Below are 21,365 nucleotides of genomic sequence, written 5' to 3' on the forward strand. Positions count from 1 at the left end.
TTTGGTTAGTATAGCCAAGCAAGTAGGTCATCTGCATCCTCATAAAAACAGCATGATTAACAGATAAGACCTTTTTGTTATTTAATGTTCATGTTCTACATCTGCTGCTTACGAAGAGAGGTAATCATCATCAAAGCAGTGTAAGCCTTACTAGGTCTATCAGTTGCTCAACTCAGTATTCAAGCACACACATAAGGAAACAAGAGACTTCAAGTAGTGAACTCGAGAGAGGCTGCAGCAGATGCCTGATGTTACTAATGCATCAGTGGAGCAGGAAACAAGAGAAAAAATACTGAAGGAAAGAAGATACAAAGTAAGAGAAACGAAGATGGAGCAGGGGAGGAGGGGAAGGGCAGCTGACAACTCGGGTTGCTCATAAATAAAATATGACCCTTTATGCTGGATTTCTCCAGTCTGGTAGAGATTAAAAAAGTTGTGAGGAGAAAACCGGTCCTAACCAGGATAAAGAGCCCCAGAATGCTTTGTTGTGTTAAAACCAAACACTAAGAACAAAATTCACCACAACAGAATTGGCTACTGCCAAAGAAATCTGCACAATTGAAGCTACTGAACCAGACAAAAACCCAAGGAGCTGCAAGAGCAATTAGAGATGAGCACGAAAGCACACGCGTGATGAACAGTAGCAGCTAGAATCTATGCCTATGGTAAAAAGGACCTGACAAATGACACCTAGGATACAGTGTCTCATTCAGGCAAACAAAGCAAAGCCTCCTAAAGGATGTGCAGGCATCAAAGTGACAGCGAGGAGTGAATAAAAGCAGAAATTCAGGAAGCTGATGAAAGCATTGACATGGGGAAAGGGAGAGGGAAGGGGGCTGCCTGAAGAGGGAAGTCAATGAAATCAGGCCCGTGAAACCTCAAAAATACACTTCCTGCAAAGTTGCTCCTTTCAACATGCACAGCTATTTGAGATCTCTCCCCTGCCTTCTCTTTTTCCAGCATACAGTGGCATGTAAGTCTTCAGCATCTTCTGACATGTCTCAGGACAGCAAGTGCTTAACTGAGCCTGGGCTGTGATACAGCATGAAATGCAGAATTAATTTCCCTGACATCTCTATCAATTAACTTCTGCCATTGGTAGGCATTTCAAAAGCCTTCAAACAGAAATAGAGGATGTTTGATTTAATATCTTTTCCTTATCTTCTGAATAGGCATAAGGCCTTACTAATTTCATTTTCAATTTTATTATTTACAATATTTTTTTTATCAGTAATAAGCCATGAGTACTCTAAACCTCACAAAATGCAGGCACGTTTACTATATAAACATGTGGTTAATTTCTGAAAAAGGGGAAGTTCCTTGACCATGACCCTATTTGTCTAACCAGCATCCTTCTGCACAAGGTGATCTGTGGCTTTTCTCAGCTCTGTAGCCATGAAAATCACACTCAATACCTGTATGATGTGTATGGCCACCCACACCTGTAACAATTCAAAGAGATCCTGCAAAGTGATTCTGGGAAAGCAAACAGAAATGCTGATTTTTAAAACATTAAGATGGACCACAAGTAGAGGTGTACTGACCCCATTCTGTGGCCATTTTTTGCTGTATCTTTATATCTATGCTTACATAACATGCCTCTAATTAAAAGCTGAATATCAACCGATTTTAAATGAAGATACTATTAGAGCACAATATGGCCATTATTAAATATGAATTATTTGTTCACAACGCCTTCAGCATGGCAATGGGAAAACAATGCCTTCAGGCCACCATTACATCCGCCCTGTTTCCTTCCCTTTCTTTCTGTCATCACACATCTGCTTTGTCAGCCCCAATAGTATCTATAGGTAAAGTGACTTGTTCCATCTTTCCCAGAGTAACCAACAGGAATTTTATTTGATATAAACATCACAATTTTATTTCTGTGTTAAGAGTTAATGCTTTTCAACAGAGATCAAGGCAGAATAGTTAAGTTTTACCTCCAACAGACGATATCCTATTTGATTACACTGGCTTCACACAGAGAAAATGTAGCTCACAGTCATAAAAGCCAAGGTTTATTTTCTAAATTGAAGATTAAGTGTCATGGAAATGTGTTACAAACCATATTATGGGATTTGAATGTTTGATGCTCAGAGTTTGGGATGTTCTTTTAAAACACAAACAAGGCAGGCAAGACGGGATAGTGAAGGATGGTTGAAAAAATAAATCCATCACAATATTTTAACATAAAAACAACCTGATCTGTCCCAGGGCTTTGCTACCAATAGACCTTTTGGATGTGGAGAACATCATGGCTACAAGGTTTTTCCAAGAGAAACAAACCAAAGATAGCACCTGGTGCATGTACCATCCTCTGCATCAGCTCCTGAATATACTAGAAACCAGAAACAAGGGTTGAGTTGCAAGTCTGTGAACCAGCCAAGAGATACTGTGAGGGCATTCTTCCTCTTTGACAGATGAATTTTCACTCCATAGAATGATAAACCAAGTAGGTATTCAGTCTGAAGCGTTGAACTTCAAACTATTGTGATTCTCCTACAAGGTATCAAATCTGTTCAGAACAGTGACAAGGCTAACGAGAACTGAAATACGCATAAGGAATCAAAGTAACATAATTACCATTTCATGCTCTAAAAATCTATAAATGTTTGGTGGAAAGCCTCATGTTTTGAAACATGCTTGCTGATATTACTCTTTTTTAAACTGTTTTTCATGCAATCTTTATTTATGCTATTAAGTTTCCTTGGCAATGTGTGTTCATATATGCAGCAAATAGAGTATCAGAGACTGTTCCAATCACAACATGGTGAAATTCTGACCCAGAAGGAAGAATACACCAAGATTCAATACTACATTCAAACCGTATTTCCAAAATACGACTGGTAAAAGTGGTGCATTACCCAAGATAACCAGTTCTTCCCAATCAACCACACGTTGATTGTATGTACACAAAGGTACACACGTTCACAGCTTTTCATCAGGCATGAAGTAGTTATTTTTTTGCACTCAGAAACTTAAGCAGCAAGGCTCCCTGTAAAACGCTGATTTGTCTGTATGGCTTAGAACAAGGGACTTTTTATACCATCAATCTGTTTGTTTTGATTAATTACTTTTATCTATTAATATGCCTATATATGCCAAACCCCTAAGTCAGTTTCAATGAAGACAAACGTTTAAGTGCATGCTTAAGTACAAATGCACTGTATTCGATGTATTACAAATGAATTCCCATGTGAATACCATAAATATTAAAAGACCAGAATGAATGACATTTTGCTACAGAAGTCTGCAAGGTAGCAGTTTCCACTTGCTATTTTAAATGGGTCAGAAATGATACACTTGCATACTGCTATTATAATCCATTTTAGAAGTGAAAACTATAATCATAGCAGCTATTATAGACTGACACCCTGCTTTTTCTAATGCTAGTTTAGTATTTTCAAAAAATTGAATGATGATATTCAGCCTAGAGAAAATAATAGGAAAATAATAAAAAAAACCTGGAAAAAATGCATTTCATAAGCATGCAGCTATATTAACGCATTTAGAAGTTAAAACAAGAAACTGCATTCCTGCAGGTAAAATAGGAACGTATTTACAGTGAATCAACCTACAATATAGGTCATATCTGATGATTCTCTGTTTAGAAATACCTTTCCTGATCAGATCAGCAGATGGTGAGTTCCGCACACACAAAGGGAGACTACGTATGAGGGCATTCTTACATTAAATTTTGTTTAAATAAAATATTCTTCCAAAGTCCTAGGCAGTCAGAAAGATTGCCTCCCTTCCCCTTTATCACCTACAGGGACAGGTGACAGATTAGAGAGAAAAGCAGTAGGCAGCTCACCAAATCAGCAGTACTGAAAGCACAACGTACATGCACTGTGTGACCAAGGCTCCACAAACTGATTCAGCATATTAATACCTCCAGCTTATCAAGTAAGGTAGCACACAGACATGCCATTTGTGCTTTCACTGCTCGTGCTGCACTCATCCTGAAGCTGAATGCAGATTTTCAGATCACTCCAAGATATCTGGAAAGAGATGTAAGCACAAAAGAACAGCGTGCAGCAACTCAGCTCTACAATATAAAAGGCTTACGCTGAGAAGTAGTCATGAAAAATACTGCTCTGCACGTATGAACTTTCTGACTCGGAGATTTTAACATTGTCGTTATGAACCCGGAGCCTCTCGAAGGGCAAGACTCCTGAAACAAAATACTTGTCCGATATAGTCTTAAAGAAGTCATAGTACAAAGAATTCTTAAAATAGAAGCTTGCAAAGCGCATTATATTGTCAGAGCAAATCTGTCTCCATCCCGCTAGAGATGCTAGGTCGGTGATCCGCATATAACTCCACCTATCTTTTAACGCAAAAATGCTTCTAGTACCACTGCTTGTGGGCTTTAATGCAAAGTCATGGCAATTGTCCAAGACTTGAGAACCAAGGGCACACTGCGTTTTCATTTGTCTTTTTAGGTCATGACACAAGAGATCACGGTGATGTCCAATAATGTTCTCTATACAAGTGCAGATGGAAGTCAGGACGGCACTCCTAAAAACACTGCTACACTGTGCATCAACTTTGTGTTTACATAAGTTACTTAAAACTTCCAACAGGGCTTAATAAAACATAAAGCTGAGAAAATATCCCTTACAACGTGGAATTGAAAACCAAAAGGTGAAGCAGTGTAGTTTTGTACATGGCAAACTGGCATTCCAAGCAAATACAGATAGTTAAAAACAGAAATTATGCTGGTTTTGAACAAGAAAACGAAAAACAAACCGAACGTATTTTTATTATTCTTACTAAATTTAATCTCATCCCTAATCCTATCCCCTGTGCTCATAATATGGAAAGGAACGTTCAGCACAGAAACAAGCAGACTGAGTTAGAGGCCAGATCAGTTGAAAATTAGTAAGGAAAATCTCTGAGGAAATGCAAGAGTTTGGGACTTGGGATGCGGTTAAATCTTCTGACAATAATAAAAACACATAAATAAATGATCCCACTTTTTTTCTGTCTTGTCCTTGAGAGCAAGGTTGATGGTTACGTGCGACCTTGTAGCTTTATACTGAAGTCTCCTTATGGCATTGCCGTGTTACCTTCAGAACAGCAACCAAGAATGATGGATGTCAATTAACAGAATATGGCGAAACTGACTTTCAGGCCACTCACCAATGACTAAATTTATACAACAGAGCTATTAGTTCTCAAGTTCTGTAGGTGGAAAAGCAGCACTTTTGTAATAAACTCATAGAAACAACAGCTTATGGGAAAAAAAAAGATGTTTCTGCCCTAAAGATTTCAGTAAAGTTGATCAAATACTCTTGTGTTCCTCCTCCCAAATAATTTGATGACTGGAGTAAGTCAGAAAACAACTGACGCTAGAATAGAAGAACAAATAGTATCACACCATAGGCAGATGGCATTTTCAGTGCTTATAGGATTTTAAAAAGCCTCTTTGCTGAGTTAATACTAGAACAGTTTAACACAATTAACAACTAGTTGGAGGCATACTGATCAGCAAAAAAGAAAACAAAAAGCTACCCCAAAACAAAAATAATGCCCAACCCCACACTGGCTTTTCACAATTATTTTTTCCTCTTTTTCTTTCTGTTGATTCCTTCAATGTATTAACTGATGGAATTCTCTCCCACCACCCGCCCTCCAGCCAGCCAGGCTTTCCTGGTGCAATAACTCAGTTGTTTCTTTAGCACCTCCTCTCATTTGCAGCTGTCCACTGGAGATTTCATGACTGATCTATCCCAGGATGCTATTTACGCTGTTCACAGTTGAATTAATCTCAGTAGCTCATTTATCAAATGCAGCTTTATCACGGAGATCCTTTACCTCCTAAATCATTTTCACTCAATAACCTGTCACTTGTACAACTTTCTGGCTTGCTGCTACCTACCAGAGGACAAAATGTGTGAGCTAACATGGTTTTCTTAGGAATTTTCCTTAGGAACATCTTAGGCTTATGATTGATGCCTTTTGCTGGGAATCTATTCAACCCTTCCCACTAATGGTTATTTTCATCCACATTTGGAATGGAGGTGAAGACTGAAAAACACCAAACTCCTACAGATTATGTCAGAAGTGAGAGTTGGAAGAAAATCATCTCCTGTTAACGATCTTATACCAGGAACAGGCATGGAGGTGGTGACTTTACCTATTCCACAGGCACATCTAGAATGAGACAGGTTGTTGCCAGGCAGCAACTTCCATGCCCTGTTCTGCAGAAACAGCTGCCATATGCACCCGTCCTTAATCAGACAGCAGGACAAAAGAAGAAAGCTGAAAGATTTTGGAGAACATGGAAAGGGACCTGGAAACTCAAGAAGAAAACTAAGGTACTGTGGGGAAAAACCAAGAATATAACGGTGGGGGAAATGCAAGGATCCATAGAAAGCTCAGATTCTTCCACAGAAAAAAAAAAAAAACCCAAACCAAATGGCTGCTACATTTTGTTCCTACTCTCATCTTTAAATTCTTGTAGCTCTGCATCAACAGTGTTTTCAGTACAGAAAAGACATCCCATCTGTCATAAACAGGTTTCAGTAGTACCCTTCCCGTATTTCTGCCTGTATCACTAATATTAATCAGATTAGTTCCCAGACCGACTTAAAGATGTACTAAAGCCCAATCCGTGTCCCAGGACATCCCTTCTCAGTATTTTCTTCATCTTCTCTTCCAGAGCAATCTCCCTATTTACCAAAACAGCCTAAAAACTGGCAAAATATAAATAGCTGAAGTAGAGCACCTCTCCGAGGGCAACTAATTCTCTGCCAATTTCTTTATCACGTTGCAAGCCCTGCAGGTCATCAGAAGTATAAAGTAAGCCAAGTTGCTGTTTTTTTAAACAGCAATGTCAAGCAAGATTAGCATAACAATTACTGTTGCCTCTTTTCTTAATATAGTACTCATGGCAAGGGTAGAGTATGAGTTTTATTTTCTGCATGCTTTACTGACATTAACCACCATTAACCACCATTATTCTCACTACTGTGGCTAGAATAACCTAGTCACAAAACTAAAAACTGCCCCAAACTCTTCAAACTAAACACAGAATTTCCAAATTTAAACTCAATCAGATCAAATAAGTGTTTTTTAAAAGCTAATATTAGAGTTATATGTATATATATGTATATATATATAATGTGTGTATTTTAAGCATGTGAGTAATCCTTAAAGAACTGCACTACATCCATCAGTCAAAAAGTAACAATACGTGTGTAAAAATTGCCATAATACTTAAAAAAAAAATAATTAGAACTTAATATCAGTCTTTAATCTTAAAATGAAAATATCTCATTACGATTAATGCTTTTTTGAAATCTTGAGCTTTGGAGGAGTGTAAGCAGCACTACCAGTCAGAGTTTCAGCTTTTCTGACATACATTCAAGTCTTATTCGAGAATGCATTAAAAATGCCTTTAGGCATAGTCCAGCATGATGCAACTTTCTTTCAAACACATCTTTTTGTCTTGGAAATCCTCAAAATTTCCAAATTTCTATGAAGCTTAACTTACAATAAATCTTTTTTTTTTTTCTTTATTAGATAAAATCTTTCCTATTTTCTCTTTTATTGTAGATAGAGCTCACAATTCTTCTGTATACCAAATTCATTTTCACTTCATGAATTTTATGAGAACTAGACCAAATAATCATCAATATGCAGGAGAACTCTTCAGTGGTACAAAGGTCACTCAGGCGTACTGTAACTCTATGGGGGGACAAAAGAAGACAGAGAAGTGTCTCTGCCAGACTTCCTCCTATTCCGTGCCTAATGAAAGTTTTCATACCAGTTATGGTTCCCTAGATATGCCTAGAAGTCTGGGACTTGGCTTTCCATTCTGTCAGCTTTCCTACAGCTTTGCATCCAAAACACATTTGGGTGTGATGAGAACCAGATACTAGCTGACTGGCAGTGCAACCCTCTAAATATGTACCAAAAAACAAAAAGGGAAAATACATATGTCATCCAAGCCCTTAACACAGTGAGACAGTCACATAGATTGCTGGAGCCAGCAGCAGAAGCTGCAAGCACTTCCTGAGGGCCCTGCTCTCCAGCATGTTCCAGGAGCAATGCTGCACAAGACACCAAAGGCACAGACAGTAAACTAGTGCTCTTTAAAGCAAAGGTTAAAAAGCCCATCCTCGTAAGCCTGCTGTATGCTTAAACAGAGTTTAAAAGAAATCACTCCACTGCAGCTGCCATTAGGACTTCAGACAGCCAAGTCCACACAGCTGTGGTTTGCACATCACCAGTGGGCCACAAAACATCAGCTCATCAAGTAGCCCCACTTTCATTTCCCACCTGTGTAAAAGCACAGGACACACTGTGAAAACCACTCCTCATATTTTCATTTGTCTTCTCAGGGAAGTAGGGGTTTTTCACTTTAATACTGGAAAACCAAAGAGAGAAATCTGTGAGGATTTCTTGCATGATTATGATGCAAGTTAAAAGCCTCTCGAGCCAATGGAAATATTGGTGGGCTAGGCCTAGAGTGATTATATAATCATCTAATTAAACCAAAAGCGTATTCATATAAATGGCACTGTTTCTGTTTGATTTATAATGAGACACAGCCAGCTACATTTTGATCAAGCCTCATTGATGCAATGTCAAAATAGCATTAGCTGGCTTCTACATAAAAGGAAAAAGGGTTGAGTGACATCTCCACAAGATTTTCATTTCCTCTTAATCTACCAAGTCACCCAAGTCATTAAAAATGAAACAATGAGTTCAGTTAGTCAAAACTGTCTCTTAACCTCTTTCAGCCTGAGCTTACACATTCCATTAAAAATGTGTGATTTAGAAACATTGCATACACCTAAAAATGTTTCACTAATTTTAAAACATGTATTTCATCTTTTTAATTATTCAACATCATTTTCTAAAGAACAGTCTTGAATCTGTTCAGTAAAAACAAATACATTATAAATAGGATGCTACATGAGCAACAATATTTAAAAATTATGTTTGCACGGTGTCACAGCTCTAATGCCTCGACATACAATTTAACACTCCCAAATAAATGCCAGTATGTAAACTGGGCAGAGTTGGTTACCAGAACATCCCCTTCTTGCCCTTTTTCCTAAAGAGGAGTAGAGAAAGCTGCAGCACTGCTCCATGTCCACACGCACACCTCAGGCACCCACCCTCCTGAGCTGCATGATTAGAAAGCAGAACAAGTAGTTGGTAACAGGCTGCTGTGGAAGGAGGCGTAGAGATTTATCTAAGGATGTGCTACACAGGAGGAATAAATTATTTCCACTGCAGCTTTTAAAGCATTTCTACCAATTCAGAATGCTGGAGGGACCAGAATAGCATTGCATTCACAGTGCTACAGTGCTACTACCAAAAGAAATACTGTCATATGGAGAAATATTAAAAAACCATGAGATCTGTAACCGTACATTTAGCTACAAATCAAATTGATGGAATGCCTGCACTAACATTTACATATCTAACGTAATAACACAGAAGAAGCACAACTGAAAAAAGAATACTGCCATAAGGAATCCGATCACAAATTCATTTGCACAGAGATGCATCCAGAGGCAAGAAGAAGATACTTTTGGGTAACATCGAGCACCGTATCACATCTGATCTTGTTAGAGTGAAGTAATCTTTCTAAGAGCACGTAGGTGAGTATTTCTTAATTTCTGATTAACCGCAGCCTACAGAGATGGGGAGCAAACAGATTATTGTGAGAATTCTATAGGCCAATCTTTCTTTTTGTATTACTTTTTTTTTTTTTTCCCCAGTCATCAAGAAGATAATATAGAAGGAAATGTGATTAAAAATAATAATAATAAACCTGGTTACCACAGAGGTGCTAACCACTCCAGAATTATTGTTGACACTAAAGCTCATGCTTAATGCTACCTCTTCCTATCAGTCATTGGAGGACTGATATTGCAATTGCTCCATTTCAGAAATATTCTGCAATTCCCTATTTTATTCATTACAGCAATTAAATTGTAGGCCACAGACACAAAATAGCTGCTCTTCTGTCCAGGATATCACTGAAAATAAGGGAAAAATTGAAAGATTCAGCTCTCTTGATACCACATACCTCCAGCAACATGTCTCCATTTCAATCTGAGGAATTAAAAACCCAAATGAAACAAAATACAACTACTGTCAAGATGTACAAAATAGTTAAGGAAACAAAATGGATTATGCCATGAGTATGCATACTGCTTGCTATAAACCAGTGATTTTGAGTGCAAAGTGGTCACACTACATTTAGCAGAACAGAGTGTAAATATTGCCACCTTTATGTGAAGTCAACCTTTCTGTCTGAATACGTGGAAAAACAACTATTTGATATATTAAGTATTTCTAATGAATACAATTGAAAGGAGTTCTCCCATACCACATGAATTGCCTAATGTAAGATGCTAAACTTTGCTATACATACATGTACACCAAATTTAGTGGTTAAAACTACAACTCATAGGTAGCACCTTGATAAAGGCATACTCTGCCAGGTCATTAAAAAAGTATAAGAGTTCAATTTTATGTTATCTGTTGATCCTGAACATCAACTGAAAAAAGCCTGAAAAAATCCATGTGAATGGCAATATAAAAAGCTTCTTCAGTGGTTATATAAAAGAACACAAAAATCAGAGCAGAAATCCATCTCTCAGTTTCATTTTAACCGATGCACCATTCTAGACATAAACTTCGTTACAAATTAACATCTTAAAAATGTTATTAATCATGTTAACAGGAATGCTGCTTCAGATGACACAAGGCTGCTCATTAAGGTAAGCAACAGCAATTCATTTAAAAATATGATTTTATTATTCATAATTTCATCTGAAGGAAATAAAAAATTAGCACAACTGTATCTACCTTAATGAATCCACCGTTCTAATTTTTAATATTGAGTTTCTATCTTCAGATAACAATTCTCCCTGCCCTCTCATCCTCCAGCATCACCCCACCCTCAGACAAAAGTCTGCCTGAATATTAGCTAACACGGTACAGTTGCCTTTGTATCCTTTTAGTCGTTCATATTTACTCACATTCAATCCAATTATTATTATTCTGACAATAATGCAAAAGAACAGAGCAAAGCAATAAACAAAAGCTCTGACAAAACAGACACAAAGTCGCTATCTCCCACAGATTTGCTAAATCAAGTTGGTATCTAACCTCCCATGCACAGCACGCCCTTTACAAATCAGGCAATTGTGGTAAGTGGAGAAACGAATAAAGCTCACTTCCATTAGCTTGACAAATTAAGCTGGCAAATAATAAGGATAATAAAGTTCCACCTACGTGAATTCTTTGGAGTGTTCTCAGGGGCTCCCGGAGATGACATGGCAGTGAAAAAGAAGCAAGCAAACAGGAGCACAGTACCGGTCAAGTGAAGCCTCCAGTTAGCAAGCAGCTTCGCCGATGTGCATCTTCACTGATGTAGAACAAAGACGGGTGCTAGAAGCCTGCTTTTTCAAAGCAGTAACACAGCAGCTAACAGTTTTCAATGGGTCCCTCGTACACAGCTGCATGCACATTGATGCTCCAACTCCCTGCCTTTGCAGAACCTGAACGCAAGCTTGCAGCAGCTGTGGCACACCAGAATGCATGCATGTATTTGGGAAGATACCACACGCAGCTGAATAAAGGGGTGGCTGGAAGGGGAAGTGCTTCCCACTGGGTTACAATTCCTTGGCATGCAGTTACAGTGTGCACTTGTTTCACAGAGAGTTGGAATCACTTGAATGCGTTTAGAAACAAGGAAAAGGGAAGGGAAGGATATGAATTTTTTTAATTGGAAAATATTCATATGGATCTCCCCTCAAAGTACTTTTACTTAACATGGCTCAGCTCAGATACCCCACAAACCAGATTACATACTATTCTCACTTCACGTATAAAACACTGAAAAACTTGAAGGCAATTTTTTAACACATTCACAGTCTTCTCTTCTGAAAACTGAATTTTCTGCATCACACATCAGGACTGTCATCAAAAATGCAGATGTGTATGCAGTTACAAAATTATAAAAGCAGCACATCGCCAAGAACCTTTGGTCGTGGTGATGCTACGGTTACACAACACCGTTTTTGTGTTTCAGAAATTGTGAGACGTCGCTCAGAATTTGGCACGCGCTACTCCTTCCGGTTAGGAACGTTCCCAGTGCTGCTGGAAACCACGACAGACAATGTGATTGCTTTCTCTCTTACTTAAAAATAACACATTTCAAAAAGCTTCTGATTACAATTTTCAAAATAGAGTGCAGACGAAAAGAAGTTATGAATCACTACTTCTCAAATCTTCCTGATTAGAGGAAAAAAATCCCAGGACTACATGGGCCTATGAAATTAGTTTATTTCGCTGGTGAAAATAACACCAAATATATTTATGAGGAAGATTAAAAGAAAAACATAATCACAAGAAAATCCTGCCAGCAGTCTGGACTTCAGTAATTAAAGAATGAATTCCACTTAGCACTGCAAACATAACAGGCATTTTTTTTTCCCCCTCCACATCAGTCTTTTAAGCATTATAGACAACCCAAGTAGTACACCTTTAAATGTTTTATTTTCTACAGAAACTGGGTATGACAGGGCTTTTGTTCCCATGAAATTTTTTCCCATTACCTAAATGGCTCTCCATTCATCTTATTCTCTATTGTTCACTCAATCTCTCTTGCTTTATTAAAACATTGGCCCCTCTACTCTTACAGAAATGGGATTCGGCAAGGCTGACTCCAATCCAGAGCCAAATTCTGCTGAAGCAGGAGTTGTACGTATACATCCAGGAGCCGTCTTATTTCTAGCTGCAGTGATGTCAAAACTGTTGTGGAGTATCTGATCCCTGAAAGGGCTTTGCACTCAGTTTAAGACTAGAATACAAAAGTGAAATTTGAGGACAAAAATGGAAGCTACATAAATACATCAAAATTAAAATTTGTTGGGTGAATAAGCTAGCAACATAAAGTAACATAGGATGGAAGAGCTTAAGTGCTACATAAAAAAACCACCCAAAACAAACAATAAAAACCACAAGAGTCTCTAAAAATACATGGAAATGAAAGAGAATTATAAAGAACGAAGTATCCCTCCTTCCTCCCCAGTCATAATTAGGATAAAAAAGCTGACAGAGACAAGGTTTCTGAAGTATCTGGAACACTACTATTGTATGGATATTACTTCATTGTCTGAATACTACTTTCAGGTGACAGCCATCATATAGAAGCCTGAAATCTAGTCAAGGAAATACATCGAAAACAAACAGCACTATCAAATTTGCAGCACACAAAATCTCATTATAAGCAAAATTCACAATAAGCAAAAAGAAAAAAAGCATTTAAAGCAGTAAAACAAAGGTAGCTTGAGGCAGAATAAGTGACCAGAACAAAAGCAATCTTTAATAAGCGGAGTTGCAAGAACACACAATATTTGCTCCAAGGATGGATGATGAACTGGTTTGTCCATAAATAATCTGATATCTGCCTGGTGTCCTTCTCTAAGTATTAGATTTCCTTCAGAAATCCTTCTCTCTATTTACAGCTTTAAACTTCCATATCCATTTCCAATGTCATATATTACAAGCTTAAAATTGGGTGCCATTTCATGAGCAACTAAGGCCCACCAAAGCTTGTATTGCCATGGCAAAGGAAGGCCTGTTTTTCCCTCATTAACTGAAAATGTTAAAATGATAGGGGAAAATAATTTTCAGTCTGACATCCAGTTGACTGCGTAGCCCCTTTCTCACTTTGACATAAAGGGAAATAATGTTTTTATAGCGATTCCAGCTAAACACGTAGAGAATATTTTTCCTACAGTGCACAGAGCTTACAAGTGGATAGATCTCTGATCTACACAGTTTTAAAAAGTGTCCTGAGAATTAAACAGATACGAGAGTTTGCAGATGAGAAAACACAACGGGCAAATCAAATGCAATGTACCTATAAGGACGCTTGATCATTTTCCTTTTCCATCTGTCTTATCCTATTACAGCATGATGGAAGACTTAAGTAGTTAAACTCATTTGCCTTTCACTCAAGAATTGTCTAGAGGTGACCAAGTCTCAAGTTGTTCAATTCTCCGGAGAATATTTGTTATATGTGGGAGCCTTGGTCAATTCTTGTAACAAACAATACAAAATATCTAAAGTTACAAGGCTTGATGGAATAGGAAAGAAGTTGGTAACATACATTAAATTCCAAAAATATTTTCAGCAAAATAACACAAAATAATGGAAAAAAAATCCAAAGCCTGAATATTTTGGAAAAAAATTTAACTCCATCTTAGCTTTATGACAACAGAATGAAGCAACTGTTCTAAAGATCTGAGACAGTCAACATGGCCTCACCAAAAGCAGATTGTGCCTGATCAATCTGGTGGCCTTCCATGATGGAGTGACAGCATCACTGGACAAAGGGAGGGCAACTGATGTCATCTACTTGGACTTGTGTGGGACCGTGTCAAAGGCCTTGCACCATACTGTTATTTCTTAGTTGGAGAGACATGGGTTCAAAGAGTGGAATATTTGGTGGAGAAGAAACTGCTTGGAAAGTTGCAGCCATGGGGTTGTGGTAAATGGCTCCATGTTCTGGTGGAGGTCAGTAACAAGTGGTGTCCCCCAGGGATCCATCTTGGATCCCACTGTCTGTGTATCCTTAGCAAGTTTGCTGACAATGCCAAAATGTGGAGTTTCTGGAGAAGGTCCAGAGGAGGGTCACGAAGATGACCAGAGAGCTGGAGCACTTCCTCTACAAAGACAGGATAAAGGAGCTGGGCTTGTTCAGCGTGGACAAGGGAAGGGCCCAAGGAGACCTCACTGTGGTTCTCCAGTACTTGAAGGAAGCTCATAAACAGGAGGGAAATCAACTTTTTATAGGGTAGATAGTGACAGGACAAGGGGGAAGAGTTTTAAACTAAAAGAGGAGAGATTTAGATGAGGTATCAAGAGGAAATTCTTCACTCAGAGAGTAACGAGGTGCTAGAACAGGCTGCCCAGAGAAGTTGCGGATGCCCCATCCCTGGAGGTGTCCAAGGCTGGGTTGGATGGGGTCCTGGGCAGTCTCATCTAATAGGTGGTAATCATGCCCACAGCAGAGGGGTTGGAACTAAATGATCTTTGAGGTCCATTCCAACCCAAACCATTCTGTGATTCTGTGTTTTCTGGTATGACAGAATAAAATTTGTCCTCCTTTACATCTGTGCTACTTTTTTTTTTTTTTTTAATCATAATCAGTTAAATAAATTCTAAAATAATCAAAAAACACTCAAGAAGCACCAATAGCAGAATCACAGCCCATCTCTCATAGCATGCTTTGGAAGCTGGACCCAAACATATAAAACATATACTTATTTGAACAGGGAGGGAGAGTGATTGAAATATAAAATTCCACAATACAACAGTACATCATTATTATCTAAGTTGGTTATGGCCATAATTTGTCAATAAGAAGTTCTTCATAGTAAAAAAATACGATGAGTGTGAAAGGTTTGAGGGCAATATAATTGGAAACATTGAAGGGAATGGACTCTATGCAGTTGGTATAATTTTCTACCATAGTATCACCTGCTCTTGCTCAGAAGTGTGGGGGATGGTGTGCTGATGATTAAAGCACTACTTCCTCCTTGAAAGAATGAACCACAGGCTGTAAAGAACTCCACTGTACATTACTCATGCATCTGCAAGAGTATATGAGGACTAGCGAGAAGTTGGCTTTTGGCAGCTATCAAAATACAGTGTACAAAAAATGATCCCTGGGCTAGAGGAAAAAATAAAAAAATAATTTTTTTTAAATTTGAAACACTGTAGAGGAGAGTCTATTAAATAAAAAGGGTGAAGAAAACTGCAAGTTCAACAGAAGCATCTTAGATAATACAGAGCAATGACATAAGATTTGCATCTCCATTGTGACCCAATACTTTAAACTAATAGAAGAGGAAAACAAACGAGAAAAACACAGCTTGTCTCTTTACCATTCATACTTTTTCAGAAAGAGTATTTTGACAAAGCTTTTAAAATTATCAGGACTTGTTTGAGAGGGCTCTCTGATGCAAAGAGCTGGAAATATATTCTGTTGTACTGTAAACAGAAGTGCTGGAAACGATTGTATGACCAGCTTCCATGAGCTTGAATGAAACTAATCCTGTTAAAGCTTATAAATACACATGACTCAGTAGCTAAAGCCACATGCATATCTGCCCTTACAAAGTTTCTGACACCTTTCATTGTCAAAAAGTGATGAGTTGCTGATTTTAAATAGCCTAAATTGCTTACTTTTCTTTCCAGAAACATAACTCAAAAATATTTCACCCTAAGCCCCTTGCTTATTTTTATTTAATAAATGGGACTTTTGCAAGTTATTCTAAAACCTGTCATGTGTAGAGTTCCCACGTGGATGAAGCCTGAATTAAACTCAGCAACGTAAATTATTACCACTGTGCAGTGTACTGCTTTTACTGCTTTAATCTTCTCCTTCCCTCCCCCCACCTCCCATTATCTACTTCATTGCTCTGCTTCACTAAAAGAGGTTTACAGTTTCTCTGAACATCTACTGGTTCTGGATGCACTGGGACAGAAACAACGTTCACTTTAAAAAAGAAAAAACACCAAAACATAAATCGTATCATGTCTCTGAAAGGACAGCCCAAAGATTTCAAATCTCAGTGCAGTTATATGACTGCAGTCAATTCCAAGAATAAAGAACAATAACAATGCATTTGCTACTTCTAATTTCTCAACTGTAAAATTGAAAATTATACACTCCTTTCTGAAATCAAAAAGTAAAAGGCATCAAATACTAAAAACAATTGCACGCACAAATACTGTCTACAACGAGGTCTAATCTTGCAGGAAATTGCCAAGATCCACAGCAGAACACTTTTTTAAGCATCCAGAACAGGGCAGCACAGGGCATAATCCAGCTCCTGAAAATGGTTCTGTGTACACTGAAATGGATGAGAGCTAGGAAGAAACTTGCAAGCTACTTCAAATGTCATACCCAATGTTTTCACCCATAAATCCATCATCTCTGACAGGAAAGCTCTTATGTAAGATAACTTATTACAGAAAGTAACAGTATAGGCTTTGAGATATTTTGTTACAGTGCATATCCACACTTTGGATACCTCAGTGCTGCAGCAGTAACAATGGAGACACCAGCCACTCCCTGCCTTTTTCAAAGATGCTTCATACAAGAAGCAGGAAAGCCTCTAACGTTCTCTTTCTCAGTGTCATAGGTAATCAATAATGTATTATGCTTACATTTTAATAGAAACCCCTGAGGCTGAAATAAAAGAGACTGGAGGGTTTTGCCCTGATACTCAACTCCACAGGTACAGCCAACAGCAAAGGAGAACATCTGACCCTGTAAATAGTCTTAAGGCAAAAGGAAGAAAAGCATAATAAAAATCCACTTCTCAGGATGTTTAAGAGTACAGTCTGTTACACAAATGCAAACAAATATAGAAACAGATTCTAAAATAGTATATTTGTTGCCAAATACAAAAATCATGATCAGAAGGCTGGAGTACCTCTCCTATGAAGAAAGGTTTAGGGAACTGGGCTTGTTTAGCTCAGGGGAGACCTCGTTGTGGCCTTTTAGATCTTGAAGGGAGCGTATAAACAGGAGGGGGAATGGCTGTTTACAAGGGTGGATAGCGATAGGAAAAGGGAGAATGGTTTTAAACTGAGACAGGGAGGTTTAGGTTGGATATCAGGAGGGAGTTTTCCACATGAAGGGTGGTGACATATTGGAACAGGTTGCCCAAGGAGGCTGTGGATGCCCCATCCCTGGAGGCATTCAAGGCCAGGCTGGATGTGGCTCTGGGCAGCCTGGTCTGCTGGTTGGTGACCTGCACATAGCAGGGGGGTGGAACTGGATGAGCATTGTGGTCCTTTTCAACCCAGGCCATTCTGTGATTCTGTGAGATCATTCCTAATTTCTTAACATATTATTATATGCTTGTTTCACGCTACTTAACAACATCAACTTCCAACTGGACATCTTTTCAGCACCAGCCTGGAAGAAATCCAAAGTCCACTCCCTCCATAATGAAAGCATTTCAAATTATTCTATGGGAACTGCTGAGGTACAGCCTGAACCTCTGATTGACCACCTGAGGCGAGCACTGAGTCAGCCACAGGAGCACAGGTGAAGGCAATTCAGCTGTGTGCCGGAAGGGGGGGAGCCTGGCTGCACCTCTCCTAGACCTATTTAAGAGCTGGCTGCCAGTGGGGAAGGATCTCTGCTGGAGATCTGCTCTGCTGGAGTTTTGTGAGTGAGCCCAGGATAGGGGTAAGCTTTCTATTTATTCTCTGTTGTTATCATAGTCTGCTTTGCCAAACTCTCTTGTTTATTTTGTAATTATAGCATCTTAATATTCATTGATCATACAATTATCTTCCTCATAAACCTCTTAAGCTCCAGGTTAAAATCAGTTAGAAGGCAAAACCATGGCACATAATAGGTATCAACTCTAGAAGCCCTGGGCTCTGATAATTAGAAAGTCTTCTAATACTCAAATGTCTCTGTATACAGTTTGTATACAGAAATACTGCCTTCTCCTCACTCTCCTAACAGTAGTGCTGTTACTTTAGGCAGTTCTTCTTTTCTGCCTACCCAGTGCTGGTCATTTTTATGAACACATTTCAGTCCAGGTAGGTCCACAAGGATAAATCAGTTGAGGCCATAGTCTATACTTGGAGCTGGAAACCTAAAGAATAATCTACCCAACTACTTGAGGTTAACCTATTTTGTTTACAGCATGCAAAAGCTATATGCAGTATTTCAGTCTTATTAGCCTTCACACAATGGTACCAACACTTTCTCATCTCAGCCTTAAAATCTGTTAGGTACAGTACCATCAGAAGTATTTGCTTTCCAGGTGACTGCATCGCATTGGTAACTTTGACACACTCCCTGGCCTTTCCTCATCCTGTTTCAACTTTCCTTTCCTCTCGCTATCTACTGAGCTATTTCAGCACAGTGCATCAACCAAAGCTAAACCAAACAGCAGATCATGTTCTGCACAAGCTCTGGAAGCAGCTTAAAACAGGAATATGTATGAAGGAACCATTAGTTAGGACTGTAGAAAGCTGTTGTAGAACTGAAACATTTGTCACTCTGTGAGGAGTGAGGAAATGCATGCTGATGAAATGCATGTATGATGCATTGATGAAATGCCATGTACACATTCTCCAGTAGGTTTAATTTCTATTTCCTGGAATAACATCAGGCAAGACAGTACAAGCTGTTCCTGGAGCTAAAATAAGGTACATATTGTTCATTTTAAACTATACTGCTGTCATCTTTTAAAAAGAACTTAAACTTGCTTCACATGACCATTTTGTCATGTCAAATTTTCTTACCACTTCCCTCTTTTTCTACTGACCACAACCTTATCCACTGGTTCAATTTGAAAATAAATAACATTTAGGCCAATGATTAATTTCTATTTTTAAAGATCTGACACTGTTTGTGCTCTTTCAGCCTTCCATAGCTTCTGACAGTTGATAATAAACTTGATAAGTTGGTTTGGAAACACCCCCTGGGCATAGAGAAAACTCTAACTTGGTCTTTCCTGGGTACAGTATGAGATCCTACTCCTTAGTCATTGATATGGATTGTAACAACCACTGACTACAGTTGAACTTCTCAGTGAAAAAGCAAAAAAAATCCTTTGGATTCTTTCCTGGCATCTGTTTACAATTCTGTAAAGTAAAAACCTTTTCTTGCCTACTATAAGCCTTCATGACTACTACTGGAAAACTGTATGCATCTATATTCATTACAAAACCAGTTACTTAGGCTGACATAAATTTTGAGGTAAGCATGTAGCCAGCACCTTTCCCTTGCATGAAAATACTTGTGCTTCTGAAGTACATTAACATCTACTTTTCCAAAAAGTTACCACCTTTCCCCCCCCCTACCTGACCCGGGAAGAGAGAATCCAAGAGAGAACTTATTTTGGAAGCCTCCTGATTCAGTTAACTCCCCTAATTAAAACAAACAAAAATAAGATTCACTGCTCTCATGAGTATCAGGTAATACAAAGTAGCTGCATTGCCATGGGATAGAATAAGCTTGGCTTTATCTTTGGTTTTATATTTAGCTAGGTCTGTGTTGAAAGCTGTCACATCAATGAAAAAAAGGAACTGTTATGGTAAGCTACAGATAAAGTGACATTTTACATAATCTGTGTAGCTTGTCCACTAATGTTAGCTTTATTATTTTCCTTTTTCAGCCTTATGTAAGGATGAGATAGTAATGAACTGAAAAGTCAAAAGGGAATGCAGTTCCCTTCTGGGGAACTGGGAAACTTGGGAAGGGAATGCAATTACAGAGGGTGGTGGTCAATGGCTCTATGTCCAGGTGGAGGCTGGTAACAAGTGGTGTCCCCCAAGGGTCTGTGTTGGGACTGGTGCTCTTTAACATCTTTATTAATGACATCGATGAGGGAATTGAGTGCACCCTCAGCAAGTTTGCTGATGACACCAAGCTGAGTGGTGCGGTTGATACGGTGGAAGGAAGGGATGCCATTCAGAGGGACCTCGACAGGCTGGAGGGCTGGGCTCGGGTGAACCTGATGAGGTTCAACACGGCAAAGTGCAAGGTTTTGCATTTGGGCCGGAAGAACCCCAGGCACCTGTACAGGCTGGGAGGAGTGGTGCTTGAGAGCAGCTCGGCAGAGAAGGACCTGGGGGTCCTGATGGACGAGAGACTGAATATGAGCCAGCAGTGCGCTCTGGCAGCTCGAAAGGCAAATGGGATCCTGGGCTCCATCAGGAGAGGGGTGGCCAGCAGGGACAGGGAGGTGATTGTCCCTCTCTACTCGGCTCTTGTGAGGCCCCGTCTGGAGTACTGTGTCCAGGTGTGGAGCCCTCAGTACAAGAAAGACATTGAGATTTTGGAAAGGGTCCAGAGGAGGGCGACTAAGATGATCAGGGGGCTGGAGCACCTCCCCTATGAGGACAGGCTGAGGGAGTTGGGCTTGTTCAGCCTGGAGAAGAGAAGGCTGCGGGGCGACCTCATTGCAGCCTATCAATACCTGAAGGGAACCTACACCCAGGAGGGGAGTAAACTCTTCAAAAGGGCTGATAACAGCAGGACTAGGGGAAATGGTTTTAAGTTGAAGGAGGGAAGATTTAGGTTGGATGTTAGGGGGAAGTTCTTTACTAGGAGAGTGGTTAGGCCCTGGAACGGGCTGCCCAGGGAGGTTGTGGATGCCCTGTCCTTGGACGTGTTTAAGGCCAGGTTGGACGGGGTCCTGGGCAACCTGATCTGAATGTGTATGTTTGGTGGCCCTGCTAGGCAGGGGGGTTGGAACTACATGATCCTTGGGGTCCCTTCCAACCCGGGTGATTCTGTGATTCTGTGATTCTGTGATTCTGTGATTCTGTGATTC

General features: G+C 39.3%; 1 protein-coding gene across 1 annotated transcript in view; it reads right to left on the reverse strand.

Annotated features, from left to right (window-relative positions):
- Positions 1 to 21,365, reverse strand: part of DTNBP1 (dystrobrevin binding protein 1) — a 60,679-nt gene that overhangs the window by 16,756 nt on the left and 22,558 nt on the right. The gene's annotated exons all lie outside the window — the stretch shown is intronic.

Source organism: Lagopus leucura, unplaced genomic scaffold, assembly GCF_019238085.1.
Source record: "Lagopus leucura isolate 7727_CA_CO unplaced genomic scaffold, USGS_WTPT01 Super-Scaffold_100002, whole genome shotgun sequence".
Taxonomy (NCBI): domain Eukaryota; kingdom Metazoa; phylum Chordata; class Aves; order Galliformes; family Phasianidae; genus Lagopus; species Lagopus leucura.